Source organism: Saccopteryx leptura, chromosome 5, assembly GCF_036850995.1.
Source record: "Saccopteryx leptura isolate mSacLep1 chromosome 5, mSacLep1_pri_phased_curated, whole genome shotgun sequence".
NCBI lineage: Eukaryota > Metazoa > Chordata > Mammalia > Chiroptera > Emballonuridae > Saccopteryx > Saccopteryx leptura.
The window spans coordinates 134376365-134390157 of NC_089507.1; positions in this window are offsets into that span (position 1 = coordinate 134376365).

Here is a 13793-nt window from a genome sequence, read left to right on the forward strand (position 1 = left end):
TTGCTGAGTGTAATCAGAGGAGGCAAACTGAAGAGAAAAAGTCTGAGCCATCTGTCCCTGCCTATTCATATACTATAGTCGCTTCCTCATGCTAAACTTTTAGAGGTTTTTTTCTAAAGATTCTGTTTAATATCTTATTGTAAAACAAAAATGTTTCTTTCATTTAAAAAAATGGCAGAATGGAGGTAGTGCTGGTGCCCATTCCAAAAGAACATAATATATTCCCAAGTATTCATGAGATCAGTGTAACTCCTCTATAGTCTTGATAGGACCCTCCAGGAAACGCAGAGCCATTAAAACAACTCTCTATAGTGCTATTGAGATTCCTGGGAAAAAATAACATTTAACCTTTGCATTTATATTTAAGCAGTGGAAAATTGATACTTTTTTCTGACTTTGTTTATTTCCTCTTAATACATTTCTCATTATAGCTATAAAGCCAAACCAACAAGAGCTTCTTTGTTGTGGCCATGTATATCTACAGAGATTTCTTTTTAAAAAGGTTTCTTTAAGATGATTTCTCTATCCTGTGTATCACTATCATCTCCACTTTCTAAATGGCCCGCAAATGAGTTTATTTTTTTATTCAGAGTTACCATGTAAGCTTTCTAGAGGTAGCATAAAAGTGATTTGAAATGTTTCCACCCTCATACTTGTCCTTAAACTGCAGAATTTCTCCCATTGGCTAATAGAAATGGAGCTAATGTTCATGAGGCAATTTGATTTTTTTCTTTCTCTTTTTTTTATATCCATATTTTAACTCTGTAGAGAAACTGAAGGCTTGTGGTCAAATGTCAGCACTATTTCAGTAAGAATGTGTAGTGCTAGCTATTTCAAACTGTTTCTTTGCCAACCCAGTAAAGCATCAAGAGGACCTCTGGCAGTATAGCAACATAACCACAAGCTGCTCAATTTTAGACACCTGTTTTGTATATCTAATCCTTTCTTGATTTTTCAGAAAATCAGAAGCTTATGGGACACAGCTGCTTTCACATTGGTTTGCTTATCAAGTTAAATTCAAATTGTGTCTCGCTTTTCATTTAATTAATAAGGTATCAGTTTTCAGCATACCAATATATTTTATTTGAATCCTGAAGATTTATAAAAAAGATGAAAAAGAAGATTTTCACCATGAGGTATGCAGGAAAAATATCCAGGCAGCACTTTTAATTATTTAATTAAAAATCATTCTCAAATAAAATATTTTAATATGTAATAGATGATGTGACTTTAGTTGAATAATGAATACATCATTAAGATCTTTCTTTTGTTGCAAAACGGTAACGATAGAAAACTGTATTAATAGAAGAATATTTAGGTATGTTGTTGAGATCAGTTGTCTGATCCACTATAACAACATGCTGTCATTCCTTGGGCCATAGTAAAGAATGAGAGCTAGTGATGATAGTTAATACGTGTCTTCTTCTTCCTCTTGAGTTTGGTATGAGAATTCTATTTACACTGGGAACTACATCGGTATATAAATATTATAAATTTGTTATTTGAATTCTTAATATTTATTACTTCTGATTTATGTGGAATTTATCAATGATTTGTTTTATTTGTCACATTACAAATAAATTTGACAATAAATCATCTTCCTAACTCTTGTCAGAGCTGTGTACATACACTTATTTTTCCCTAATCATTTAATCATTCTTTTGTCTAGCCATCTTCCCATTCGCCTACTCAAATATTTATTAGGCAGTTACCAAGCATGCAGTTAGATATTGAAAAAATCAGCATGAAAATAAAATGCAGGTTTTATATGCAAACATGTAAAAATAACTGAAATGCAAATGTTCAATGTATGTAAAAATATTATATAAAGTATATTATGCAAATAGACTATATTTTGAGAACTAAATATTTAGTGAAATACAAGGACAGAGATGAATAATGTCACTTGAAAAGTAAAGTACAGAGTAGGGAAAGCGCCTCAGAGGACTTGATAGTTAAACAGAACCTTCAAGCATGAGTGACAATAGTTCTTTGGTGTCATAGCAGATGCAAAGCCACACTGCATAGAAAATGCCAGTGAGACATTGCAGATTGTGCCTTTTAGATTGTACTGAACCCTTATTATTGTCAAAGGATGCTCTATTGTTTGGAAATTTAGGAGGGATTTTGGTCTGAAAAGTATTTCTTAGAATTGGTTGCACATCTGTTCAACAAACCGAATTTGAAATAGTAACTAATAATTATTATGTATCCTGCTTGTATCAGTAACATGATACGCCCTTTAGATGCCTTATCTCACATAAGCATGATTAGTAACTTTGACATGTGAGAAAGCTGGAGTTTAAAAGGTTGGAGAATTGTTCAAACTCAGTAAGGGGCAGAGACATGGTTTAAATTCATGTCTGCCTGACTTTAAAACTAATGTTCTTCAAAGCATAATTCCAATATCACTCTCACAGTGATAAGAGCTTTTGACACAAAACGAAGGCAATGAATGTGAAGAAGTCAAGTAAAATAAGGCTAAAGAAGAGCAGTCACATCTTGATGACATTCTCAGGTTAGAGGTTCCTGCTATCTACTGCTGTCAGGTAAGAAGTATATAAGGAGTCTATGAGGCAAAGACCTCTCTCCATTGATTGACTGAGACTCACTGGTTTATTATACTGTACTTGGCTTCTTAATTGAATTGCCGCTTTGAACTTCCTTACATTCACATTTGTAATGATCTAGTAACCTCATAGGAAAGGCCAGTGACCTGGCTCCTATTATCACTGCTGTTGTGGTACTCACCTGTCTTTCCATGTCTATTTACCCATCTTTCCTATTAGAAAAAAGCATCTTGAAGGTTGTGATCATGTCTCATTTGCTGTTATATCCCTAATATCTAACAGAATACCTAGCACTTAAAAAGTTCCAGTGGATTTTCAGAATATGGATAATGAGAGAGCAAAATCACATAGTCACACTGTGAATATGAAGTAGTGGGTTCAGATATAGGGAAATAGCAAAGTTCAGGCAGAAGGTAGGCCTTTATACGGAGATATGAAATTCACAGATGGTGAGACCCACGTGAGCTTTTGTTGTTAGAGCCTGTAAATTTGTTTTCCTTTAATACATTTAAAAATGCATTAATTGATTTTTAAAAAGAGAGAAAGGGAGAGGGAGAAAAAGATAGAAACATTAACTTGTTTCTGTACATTTTCCTGTGCCCTGTCTTTGCATTGAACCCACAACTTTATGAATCAGGACCATGCTCTAACCAACCAAGCTATCTAGCCAGAGCGATACTCATATTACACATTATTTTACAGGTTTGAAAAACAGGTGGCTGGTTGGCATCAATCAACAAGCAGACCACAGCACAAGTCTGGGTTTTATGAACGGAATATCAGTTTCCATAGGTGAAGAATGGAGAAAAGAACTAAGAAAAAGACTGAGAGCTGCAGGCAGCATAGGCGGTAGGATTTAAACCAGGGGTCTCAAACTCAACTCAGCATGTGGGCCGCAGAGCAAGATCACAGCCGTTAGGCGGGCCGCACTAGGTCTACAAAAGGCAACTGTTACGCAACACTTTTCTCACTGCAGTTGAAAACAAAAAAAAATCAGTACAACAAGCACAATCGTACATGCAGTTTACTCAGTGTCACAAAACAACCAGAAACTGTAGTTCACATCATAACTGCTGTTGACTAAGCTAATATCTAGCTAGGATGCTAGAGAAATGAAAAATACAAGTAGGCCCCTAGGCTTACTTCATTTTATCCCAAATATTTTGAACTTCGTGGATTAGTCTGCGGACCGCACAAAATTGTTCGGCGGGCCGCATGCGGCCCGCAGGCCACGAGTTTGAGACCCCTGATTTAAATTGTGGTGGACAACATGTACAAGCAACTAACAACCAACCCTGTAGAAGAGCCCCTGGATCTTACCAGGTTCAGCCTGGATGAGAAAGTTTATGTGAAAATGAGAAGCGACGGGAAGCTCTGAGGGAGATTACATATACTATGGTCAACATTTAAATATGATATTTGGAAATGTGAAAGAAACTGTGCTTACTATAGAAATTGATAAACATATGAAAATATATATAAATAAACAAAACAGACAGATGGTGGTGTGCTAGTTGCCCCTCCATTGAGTGTTGGCTGAAAGAAAGAATTTATCCTGTATGGAAATTGGGAGATTTTGTATGATTGTATCTTTAAATGTAGAAGATATTCAGAAGAGAAACCTGTGTAAATTGTTTTTAATTTTTATTTAGAAAATTAAATTAAATAGGTGACATTGACCAATAATAGTATATAAGTTTAAGGTAAAAATTTTTATAGCATTCAAACTATTGATCATGTTGTGTACCCATCACCCAAAATCAAATCATTTTCTGTCACCATATATTTGTTCCTCTGTACTCCCCTCCCCTAAAACCCCCTCCCCTAGGTAACTGAAGGACTCTTCGACTCATGCTCTTCAAAAATATCGAGAAGGAAAAAACTCTTCCAAAATCCTTTTATGAGACCAGCATTACCCTGATACTAAAGCCAAATAAAAAAACTGAAAAAAATGCACACACTCAAACACACACACACACACTAATATTCCTAATAAAAAAGATACAAATAATCTCAATAAAATACTAACAAATCAAATTTGACAATATTTTTAACTCATTATACGCTATGGTCAAGTGGGACTTATCCTTAGGATGCTTAGATGGTTCACATATGCAAATAAATCAATGTGTTATTCCACATCAATATGATGAAAGATAAAAGCAATATGATCATCACAATAAACACAGAAATCATTTGATGAAATTCAATATCCTTTCATGATAAAAGTTCTCAACAAAGTATGCATAGAAGGAACATACATCAACATAATAAAGGTCATACCAAGCCCACAGCTAACATTATATTCAATGATGAAAGATTGAAAACTTTCCCTCCAAAATCAAGAACAAAGCAAATGTGTCCATTCACACCACTCTTTTTCAAAGTAGTACCAGAAGTCTTGGTTAAAAAAGAAATAAACTTCAACAAAATTAGAAAGAGAAAAGTAACTGATCTCTGTTTGCAGAATAATCTTGAATATAAAATAAAGATTCCACCAAAAAACTGTCAGAACTAATAAACAGTAAATTTTCAGGAAAAAAGTAAATATACAAAAATCAGTTGCATTTATATATACTAATAAGATATCTGAAGAAAAAAAAAAAAAAAACAAGCCCATTTTTCATAGCAACAAAAACAGTAAAATGCTTAAAAATAAATTAGACGAAAAATCTTTAGACAAAAAATTATAGCACATTGATGAAACACAACACAAATGGAAAATGATACCATATTTATGAATCAGAAGGATTAATATTGTTGAAATGTTCATACTGCCCAAAATGATTTATAAGTTTAATGTAATGCCTATTAAAATTCCAATGACATTTTTACAGAAATAAAAAAAAATAACGCTACAATTCATATGGAATCACAAATGACCATAAGTAGCCTGATCAACCATGAGAAAGAACAAAGTTAGAGCCACAACTTCCTTATTTCAAACTATATTATAAAACTAGAGCAATCAAAACAGTATAGTACTGACATAAAAACAGATGCATAGTTCAAGGGAACAGAATTGAGAGCCCAGAAATAAACTGTCAAACATGTAATTAACTAATATTTCATAGCAGGGTCAAAATACTAAATGGGGAAAGGATAGTCTTTTTAATAAATAATGTTGGTAATACTATATATTCACATGAAAAGGAATAAAATTGAACCCTAACATCACTCAGAAAAGCTAATTAAAAATGAATTGAAGACTTAAATGTTAAGACTTTAAACTGAAACTCCTAGAAGAAAACACAGGCAAAAAAGATCCTCTGTATTGATCTTGGAAATGAGTTTTTATATAACATCTAAAGCACAAGCGACAAAAGATAAGTCAAATGAGACTACAACAAACTAAAAAAAACTTTGGCAAGAAAAGAAACAATCAGCAAAACAAAAAGTTATTCTATGGAATGAAAGAAAATAATTACAAACCATCTATTTGATAAAAGGTTACTATGCAAAATTTATAAAGTCATATACAGCTCAATAACAAAATAACAAATAATGTGATAAAGAATGCACAGAGGACCTGAAGAGACATTTCCCCCCCAAAAATCCATTTAAATAGCCTACAGGTGTATGAAAATATGTTCAACATCACTAATCATCATGAATGTCCAAATCTAAACCATAATGAGCTATCAGTACACACCTATTTGAATAATTATTAATAAAAAAGATTAGAGATAACAAATTTAGGTGAAGATGTGAAGAAAAGAGAACTCTAGTGATTTTTGCTGGGATAGTAAATTGGTGCAGCTACTATTATAACAGTATGAAGGATGCTCAAAAAAATTAAAAATAGAACTACCATATGATCCACTAATTCCCCTTTTGAATACATATATATGTATATGAAGGACATGAAATCACTACCTCAAAGAGACATTTATACTCCCATACTCATCGCAGCATTATTCACAATTGTCAAGATATGAAAAGAATCTTCATGTTCATCACCAGAGAAATAGATAAAAAATAAAATAAAATGTTTATCATTCAGCTATAAAAAAAAAGAAGGAAATTCTTCCATTTGCAACAACTTGGATAAACCCTGAGAATGTCATGCTAAGTAAAACAAATTAGACAAAGAAAGACAAACAGTGTAGGATTTCAATTATGTGTGGGATCTAAAAAAGTAGAATACATAGAAACAGAGAGTAGATTTCTGGTGATCAGGGCTGAGAGCTAGAAAAAATGAGATGTTGTTCAAATAGTATAATCTTCCAGTTCTAAGAGAAAGAAGTCTGGAGATTTAATGTATAGCATAGGGACTGTAGTTAACAGTACTATATAGTATACTTGAAAATTGCTACTAGAGTAAATCCTGAATATTCTCATCATTACAACAAAATGGTAATCATATGAGATGAAGGTTGTATTCAATAATCTTATGTGGCTATACTTTCACAGTATATATGTATATCAAATCATTACACTGTACAACTTGAACATACAAAATGTTATATGTTGATTACATTTCAATAAAGCTGAAAAAGAAAATAATTTAGAAGGAAGGTTTCATTAGTGCCATTTGCCAAGTTTAAAGAAGGGCAGGAATATGAGACCAAGCAGATGGCAACGTCCTCATTAAGATAAAATAAATGCTTTTGAAATGTTTAACATGTTTCTTTCATCAGGGTTATGTGATTATAGGCTGCAGGGTTTTTATTTTGTTGTATTTTGTTTTTCTTTATTTTTTAGCTTTCATTTTGGTTTAAACGTTTGAAAATAAGACTTTCAACATTTCAACCTGACAAATCATCTTTCTTAGATGTGCTATGGGAATTAGATGATTTGTCTAAATTTATTTGACTATTTAGTCTCACACACTGGCATTTTCTCATCAGTAATTTATATGTTGCTGTGCAAAGTAAAGAGGGCCCATGATTCATATATTTAAATATCTTTTAGTATTTAAAATTGATTACACAATCAAAAGCAATCTAATTATTTTGACTGACTTAAAAATATCAGCACATATTACCATTGAATGGATATTTCATAATAATCTTTGATATATTTTCTATGATTTCTTGAATGGAACCTAGGAAAACTCAGCGACAAGATCATTCAAATGGACTGCTACCTAAAAGAGGATTGGGAGATGAGGCTTTATCAAGAAGGCGTCTATGAGGACCATCCGGGAAGAGACAGATAGAAAGAGGGTCAGGACCAGAGAAGACCAGTCTGTTAGCAGGTTTTAAGGCAGAACTCCTGGGTATATAAGCTGAAGGCCAAAGATAAGGAGCTGAGCTAATAATTGCCTGGAGCAGCAAGAAGAACCGAAAAATGAATCAAGTGACAGGCAAAGAGCTGCTTCTGTCTTATACGTGCATGATGCTTGGATGCTTAATATTAGAATAGGGAAACCAATTTTCCCACATGTTTACAGATGTGATCATTTCTTTTCCCTGTGAGAATTAGATGAAATTAGGTTTCATGTAAACGTGATAAGGCACTCATGAGGCGTTTTTGTTTTTTTCTTTTTTCCTAACAAGATGAGTTTCTCATTATTGGTTTTACTAAATTAGATTTTCCAAACTTAGTAAAACTGAGGTACTTCTAGTTAAGATTTCACTTACATTTTCATTTAATATAATCATCCAAGCAATTTTCAAGAAGCATAATCTGGTTTAATAGTATTATAATAGTTAGCAAAGTATCAAGATATTAGGCACAGAAAGCAGCCTCACTGAATAAACAAATGAAATTGTGACTCAATCAGATTCCCATGTGACTTAAATGGTAAACAGAGATTTGGGTTCATTAGTTAGAATATAGCATTTACAATTTTTAAAGCCCTTTTATGTATCAGTCTATCAGATCAACAAAAAATGTTTTTAAAAAGAAAATAGTATATTGTAAGAGATTAATGACTACAGCCAAACATTCATATCTTTCAAATGCATGCAAAAATGAAAGTAGATGAACAGTCATTCCCTGAATGTCAATTTCTTTTTGACTATATGTGTTGATACCTAATTCTTACAACTCTGAAGCCATTATTATTATTATCTTCACGCTATGGAAAAGGAAGCTAAAACTAAGATACACTTGCCTTCGCAACTACCAAGTGCCGGGTCCAAAGTGGTCCCCACCCTGGTGCCTCCCTACCATCCTGCACGGTCCTTTTTTATAGTCTATCTCCATCCAGAGCCACCACTAAAGCAGAGTTTGGTACCAGTGTGCATGGTTCCAAACGGCTCCGTGATTCTAAGGCTGTTAGTGAGCAGTATAGAATTGCTTAAGATTTGGAAGGAGAAACATTTTTCTTTTTTAAAATTTCTTCTACCACAACAAATTACCTCAGACTTCTCACTGAATGTGTTTCTTCTCCTAAGGCACTGGTGACAATGTCAAACTAACAGAGGTAGAAAGCCCAGTCACCTTGTTTCTTTACTTTTAAACTCCTGCCTCACAGTACTGACCTGTGTAGCTCCCAGATCTAACCTCTGTCTTTTCTCATCCAACTTACCCCTTTCTCAGGTAGGTAATTTCACTCTGTCCAAGCTCCTTCTAACTTGCATTCCCATGTTCGTGCCTTAAAAATGGGCCTCTAGTTACCAGAAACCTCTGTCATTTGAAGATAGCAATACTATTTGTTGTTGTTCTGTGCATGTGTGTGTCTGTTTTTTACAAATGGAAAAGAGAAGCTGGGTTCTGATACTGATGGGTAATATTTATATCAGATTGATCAGTGCCTGAGGGCATAAATTATATAGTTCAACTTTGGGGACTGGAATTGGGGCTGTGAAGAGAGGATGCAGGGTATATATTTTTTCTATTATCTAAATTCAAGCCATTAGAAAGCCAAAAATAGCCTCCTTTGTAAACCCCTTTAAATTAGCAGGCGGCAAGGGACTCATAGGTTCTCCATTAATTGACACAGCCATGAAGTAACTTGGTTTCATAAGCTTGTGAGATGTAATTATGAATGAGCTGATACACTTTGTAGTGACTTTGCCAAGGAAGGAAATCTAAGCACAACAAATAATTTCTGAGAGATACACATTGGTCTTAATTCCTTAAATAATTTTTGGAGCAATCAGTAAAGCAAACATGACATGGGTTTTCAAATTTCTCAACAGTCATTCTGAATTTTAGGCTCAATAGCAAAGATTAAAAGATTCTAGAGCAGGTTGCAAGTAGACCGTGGCAATGAGTTCATTAGGAACTGTTTTGGTTATCTGCCCGTATGTGGCTACATTCAGTCTCAGGAAAGGCAGATAGATAGAAATAACATATGGAATCAAGTCTACAGGCCTAGGTTAAAGCCAAGCCGCTTATGGTACATAGGAGTGATATCAAAAGGGGGACAAAATAAATGCTCATTTCTATTACTTAACTGTCATAAGGAGAAGGGGATTTAAGGTCTGTTCATCCCATCTACTATATCATCAAGGTCCTATCAGGAGATAGAGACCACACAGTAATTTGAACAGAAAAGGTTTAATACAGTGAATTATAAACTATTTAGAGGAATTAATTACTGAACAGAAATGAAAGAGAATGGTAAAGAATAATCTACAGTTGAGGGAGAGGACCTGTAATGGACTGAACTGTGTTCCTGCCTTCCTAATTTTATATGTAAAACCCTGACCTTCAATGTGACTGTTTGGAGAAAGGGTCTTTATGAAAGTTATGAGGTCATAAGTGTGGGACTTGAGACCCACATGACTCATGTCCTTTCAGAAGAGGAAAGACACCAGGGATACTCATGCAAAGAGGACAAAATGAGAAGGCAACCAAGTACAAGCCAGGAAGAGATCCTCACCAGACACTGAGTTTTCAAGCACCCAGACCATAGACTTTAAGCTTATAAGTTGTGCAAAAATAGATGTCTGCTGTTTGAGCTACCCAGGCTGGTATTTTTTAAGGCAGTCCATTCTGACATAATACTAAAATGAGGCAAGCAGTTGAGGGGAGAGGGGCATCTACATGAATGATGAAAGTAGTTTGCCCAGATTTGGAACCTATTATTTGAATATGAGTAAGAAAATCCCTGGTTTACATGGCAGACAGTTGTGTTTCCGTTATTAATCTATTATCTCTCAGTGCCCTATTCACCCTTCTTCATCTTCAGAGATCTTGTTAAAGCTGTGTGAGGCCAACCAAAGCTCCGAGAGGGAAAAGGAAATCTTACTTAAAATGCACTGCTATCTATAAAAGGCCAGATAACAGAAGATTTTGAAACTGTGCTGAACAATGGGTTTATAAGTGAGGATTCTACTGCTGAGAAAGGAACATTTTCATTTTGCCTCTGATGAGACCAGTAAAACTTTAAAGCCATTTTTACCACAAAAGCACATAATCCAATAAAGAATCACAGTTTATGGTGCATATGTAGTCCCCCTTCTGAGTGTGTCAGCATTTTTTATTGATTTAAAAATGCACGTAACCCTACCAATTGATCCCAGAAAACCCATGACTTTGAGGTAGTAGAGGTAGTCCATGGGAACATTAGTCACTGAACACTGCCATCTCTCTCAGCTATCTCAAATGAGGTAAGAGACATGAAACTTGCTATGTTCAGGTTATCATATTATTAATATGAGGTAGAGAAGTTAATCTGAACACAATTAGTAGACTAATTGTAAAAATGCTCAATTGCCTTGTCCGTGTGAAGTTTTATCATTCTGATAGTTTCTTTAGTCTATTATTCATTAGCAATTCTCTGAACTAGTTAGATTCACAAAGTGTTTTGGTTCTCGTATGGATAGTATTGTAGTAGCATCATCATTTAAACTTAGAATGAAGTGGTTAAATTGGACATGAACAATTCAGTTGAATTCAGCTCACCTATACAGAGGAATCATTGGCTTAGTAGCACAGTATTTATGACATGCTCATTTTATTCCCCAAATAAAATAAATTTTAGCAATAATATTAGTATTTGGGTCATTAGTAGTTACTATCAAGATATTTCCCCTTACAAATAAGAGAACATTATTAATATTTTTTTTTTGGACAAACCATATTATGAAAAGGAGTGAAGATCACATTTTGAGCTAATTTTTTTCTTTTTTCTTACCTCCACCAGTGTTTGGTTTATTGGATTAAGGATTTACATGGCCAGTTTTAGATCATATGATGATTCCAAGGAATAAATTTATGTGACTTCTGCCTAAAGTGCCTGAAAACAAAAGAATTAAAGTCATGAAATGATGTCTGGTCAACCACTGATTTTTATACAATCTTCAGTCATGCCTGGGAAGCTGAACCTTCTAGAATGGGAAGGCTGCAGAGTAACCATGTCCACTTTTATTTTCATTTTTATATTCTCTGAGACATCTACTACTATATAATGTAAGAGAATGCTGAATTTGTTAAATTGAAAAAAAATTTAAATTAATAAAAATAAAATGCATAAACAGCCTTTTCATTAATATTCTGTTACTTAATTCCTCTAATTTTATTTTATCTACATGTAATGCTTTTACAGTCACACCCATGGATATGTTTTAAACTTTGACTTAAAACACTTTCTTACTCTGAGTTCAGTTTTCCGACTGCATAGATGGTCACAGGCCTCTAGGTATCCTCCAAGTTCTATTAGAACCATTTGTTTAGTTCATCTCTCTTTACTGGCATTTCATCATTGGCAGTGAACAGAATCCAGATAGCCCTTTCAGTATTCTGCCTGGTGGTCCCTTTAGCTAGATTATCAAGTTCGTTCACTGCATTCCCTAGTTTCCACATTACCACAGGTGATGGCTATAGTGACTACCCACAATAACACAGAAAGCATGTTTTCCCTAGAACTATAATGAAAATTGCTCTCAAACTATAGTCTTGGAATTAGTGCCCCCACATAAACTTCCAGAACATTTTTGTTGTTGTTGTTATGTAATCAGGTATGGCCAAGCATCCTTAAAGATCAAATCTAGATAGTGACAATTTACATAATCACTAAAGTTCTAATGAAATCAAAAATGGCTTTTAACTTCTGTTTGAACTCAGAATCATAAAATATATTGTTTTTTAATTGGTCATTTGGTTCAGGAAGAATACCTCAGAGTGACTGTTGGACATATCATATGTTTATATACAATTGCATAAGGCAGGGGTCCCCAAACTACGGCCCACGGGCCACATGCGGCCCCCTGAGGCCATTTATCCGGCCGCCACCACACTTCCGGAAGGGGCACTTCTTTCATTGGTGGTCAGTGAGAGGAGCACATTGACCATCTCATTAGCCAAAAGCAGGTCCATTGTTCTCATTGAAATACTGGTCAGTTTGTTGATTTAAATGTACTTGTTCTTTATTTTAAATTTTGTATTTGTTCCTGTTTTTTTTGTTTTTTTTTTTGTTTTTTTTTACTTTAAAATAAGATATATGCAGTATGCATAGGGATTTGTTCATAGTTTTTTTTATAGTCCGGCCCTCCAACGGTCTGAGGGACAGTGAACTGGCCCCCCCTGTAAAAAGTTTGGGGACCCCTGGCATAAGGAGTTTGTATCTGATCATTGGACAGAATACTGTTCTTTTTCTTTTTCCTTTTCCTTTTTTTTTTTTTTAAATTTAGCGAGAGGAGGGAGGCAGAGACAAACTCCTGCATGTGCTCTGACCAGCATCCACCTGGCAAGCCCTTTAGGTAATGATGCTTTGCCCATCAGTTGCTCAGGAATGGAGCTCTTCTTAGCACCTGAGGCAGAGGCCATGGAGCCATTCTCAGTGCCCAGGGCCAATTTGCTCCAATTGAACCTTGGCTGCAAGAAGAGAAGAGAGAGAGAAGTGAGAGGGGTAGAGTGGAGAAGCAGATAGGCACTTCTTCTTTGTGCCCTGGCCAGGAATCAACCCTGGGACATTCACACGCCAGGTCGATGCTTTACTAGTGAGCCAACCAGCCAGGGAAGTTCTTTACCTTCTGACTTAGTTTTAATTGTAATTTGTTGGGTTTAACTAACTTTTCAGTATTTTAAGTCATGCTAGAATTTTATAAAAATATTGCCACCTAATTTCTTCATTATTTTAACTAACAAAAACATCTTTATGATATTTTTATAATCAGCCTTATATTACTTCCCTCAGGTTGCTGGACTGATTCTAATTCTATTTTTAAACCAAAAGTATTTTACTTCTATTTTTCTTAGCTACCCTTTGCATAATCCCTAATTTAAAACTTTCAATTTTTTTTAATGTTCCTCGCTTTGAAATATTGCATTATCAATAAAAACTCAGTCTAAAAGTTCAAATTTTTTTTGCTTTATTATAGAGAC